The sequence below is a fragment of the Hippocampus zosterae genome, chromosome 5, assembly GCF_025434085.1.
Source record: "Hippocampus zosterae strain Florida chromosome 5, ASM2543408v3, whole genome shotgun sequence".
NCBI classification, from domain to species: domain Eukaryota; kingdom Metazoa; phylum Chordata; class Actinopteri; order Syngnathiformes; family Syngnathidae; genus Hippocampus; species Hippocampus zosterae.
Genome location: NC_067455.1, coordinates 6,562,118 through 6,565,700, shown reverse-complemented (window position 1 = coordinate 6,565,700; position 3,583 = coordinate 6,562,118).

Genomic DNA, 3,583 nt, shown 5'->3' with positions numbered 1-3,583 from the left:
TTGCTAACAATTAGCGACACGTTTATTGAGTCATTAGCGAGGAAGGTGATGAGGTTTTGCTTGCAAATTAGCCATCGGCACAAAAGAGCTGCTCACTAATGATGGCGCCTCCCAGAGGACGATTAAGGCATTGATTTTTTTTTTTTACCTCATTTCAGAAAACAAGTGGCGTTTTTTTCTATCTTGGTTTTTGTTGGTTTGTTTGTTTTTTGATAACCCGCTATAGCGTCTACTCTCTCCTCCTGGCTCTTGCCATGAAAGTCCTAACGAGCAAGAGGCTATGAACATTCATGTTGGCATTTATGTTTGATCGCCATTATGCATGTTTTCGAACCTGTATGCTATTTCTCCTCACTACTAAGACAATTCAATGTCCTAATAGAACGACTACGTCCTACTGGGTTTTCCACCACTGCCTTCCAGAACTGCGACATGTCTTCACACAATAATGACAGCTTTGGCATACTATTAGGACATTTACATGTTATTACGTATGAAAAACTGTGCAATTGTATGACATCTGCCCACTACTGGTAGTTCTAGCGACTTGAACTTTACTGTCAAACTAAATGTTAAACAGAGCTATTCACTTACCTATACAGTGGTACCTCTACTTTATGAACGTCTCTTCAAACAAAATGTTCAAGTTACGAAATGCCTGAACAGGAAAATTTTGCCTCTTGTGACGAAAGAAATTTCAAGATACGAAAGGTAAAAATACAGTATGGGCTGCTAATCACAGCTCCGAGTTTCCTGAACGCAACATACTTATAGCTGCTCTACCATTGGCAAAAGGATGAATAGAGAGATATGCAGCGGCCTCGTCATTCGCTCCGCGGACCATGAGGCGCTCCGATAGTTGTACGTGAATGTGAATCACCCAGAAAAAGTGTTTTTTATTTTTTCAGAAAACATTTATGCCTGAATTTTGGGGGGGCTTGGAACGGATTAGGGCATTTACATGGAAAACACGTCCCGACTCACAAAATTTTCTCGTTAAGAAATTTCTTGCAGAACCAATTAATTTTATAAGTAGAGGCACCACTGTATGTTTTGAATTATGAAAGTGGTCACAGAACAAATCAAACTAATATCTGAAGGCGCCACTGTTTACACATTTTATTCGGTACACCATGTCATGCCATCAACATCAAAATTAATTGAGATTGAGGATTTAATTGAACAACTTTTAAAACTATGCTCGTAAAACTACATTGACCTCATGGAAGGACACGAGCCTATCCAAACATTAATAAAGGCAACTTGTTTTTTTATTTTTTTATTTTTTATGATTATTAGATGAGTGAGCAGGTGTTCCGAGTAAGTCTGAGATGTGCTTGCGTCTTCACGATGAGGAATTTGGCCTGCGGGTAGAACTTTTACAAATATGAAGGCTCAGCAGCTAATTATTTGTTAGCGCGATGATGAAGACGCTTCCTCGGGAGAATCTTCCTCAGGCCGACGGCGTCTTCATCGTCTCCATCGCCGCCACCGCCTGAATACGAAACAGCCGCCACCGCCGCCTGAATAATCACATCACATCAGACCATAGCTCACTTTTTATTGCCGCAAATATTAACACCTGCGGGCAACCGCATGGAATATTCAAGTACTCGGCGACCGAGGAGAAGCACGAGGAGAGGAAAAAAAGGAAAAGTGAACCAGGACCAGGACAAAGAAGAAAATACAGATAAGGAGGAGAGGAGGAGGGACAGAAAGGCAAGGAGTAAAAGTGGGAGGAGGAGAGGGGGGGGAGGGCAAGGGGATGAGGAAGGTGAAGTGAAAGAACAGAGACGGGGTTCCGAAGACCAAGACGATGAGGAATAGAACGATGAAGCGCAGAGGGAGAAGGCAGAAGAATATCAAGATTTATCTGAGGAAGAAGAAGGTCAGAGGAGGATGAAGATGTTTGAAGTTGTAAATGTCAAGTCGGTTTGAACAAATCATCTTTTGTCTTTGTCAACTAAAACAAATATTGATCAATAACGAACACAAACACACACATTCACACGACGGATGCGAGTGCAAGGTTGTAAATCAGGCATTCGGCATCACAGTTTCCCAGGCGAAATTAACATTTCGCGCCTCATGAAAACACAATGAAGAGGGTCTAGCGAAGAATAGCAAAAGTGAAAATCAACTGCCGAGATGGTCCTTAAAAGCATCTCACGTCACTCCCTTAGCTAGCAGTTAGAGGTCGAGGCAAGTTCGGTGTTATGTACACTGCACCAGCTAGCTAACAACTAGCTTCGGCACGCTACCATTAAACATGTTACGGATTTACTCCTGAGTCAGTAGCCATCGGCTCTGCGGTCGCGAATAAGCTCCATTTCTGGCATGATGCATTTTTATGCTTTAGAAACCATTTATGTCTGAATTTTGGGGGTGCTTGGAACGGATTAGGGCATTAACATGGAAAACGCGCCTCGACTTACAAACAGTTGTCAAGAAATTTCTTCCAGTACCAATTAATTTTGCAAATAGAGGTACCACCGTAAAGTTGTCGTGGTGATCTCTATTATTGCATTCTATGTCCGTTCCGAGGCAAGCTGAGGTGATCATGTGATCTTCAGACGCAAGAAGGCCGTCAGATGTTTGTCCTCGCCGGTCTCATGTTGGTGCAGCACTTTTCCGAGACAACATCACGTTGTGATCGGATAGCGCCCGCGAGGGTTCTCCCTTCCCCGCTCAATTAAAAGTATGAAAGGTGGATGAAATGGGTGGGGGGTGGGGAGGCTCTTAGTTTGGAGCTGCTGACGGGGGGTGGGGGGTGGGGTCCGCGGCAAGGGGCTCGTTTCGTTTCGTGATGAGAACAACTTTGACTCCCACACTGCCTCACGCCTTTCGACATTCACATGCCCCGAAAGGACGCAGCGGTGGAACTTCTTAGCAAGCGATTGCGGCCCGCCCCCGGACACACACAAGCACACACAGACACATACTGTACAAACACACACACACATACACGTACATGCATACACAAGCGCACACAAGTTCATTACACCGAGCTCCTCACCGGTGAGGTGGAGGCCAATCTCTTCCCTCCTTTCACCTCCCTCTTCTCTCACTAATGGGGTGCTCAGAGTATTTGGGGGAGTGTGTGTGGGGATGGTGGTGGAGGATGTGTTGCAAAAAAACACTCCAAGCAACAACGATGTCTGCAGAAAAGACCCTTGAGCAAGACGTGTGTGTGTGTGTGTGTGCGCGCGCGTGTGTGTGTGTGTGTGTGTGTGTGTGTGTGCGCGCATGTGAGCGTGTGCCAAGGTGACCTTCACTTTCTCTCTCCGATCAACACGTGAACATGGTGCTATACTGTTCGTACGCTGCCTGTTACATGTGTATGTATTTGGAAATATAGAAATTGTAAGTTTTATTGCATGTTTGCAAGCACATTACACGACCAATATTTTTTTTGGGTGGGGGGCGGGGGGTTCATTGAAACTGTATTGAAACGTTATTTGATGCTTGTGTCCTCGTTCCAAACCCAAAATGCAGAGCAGCAAATCTTTCTTTGAACCCCTGACCTTTTTATTTTGACCACCTCTTGTTGTGAAACATAATTCTAGTTTGAAACCTAAATTTG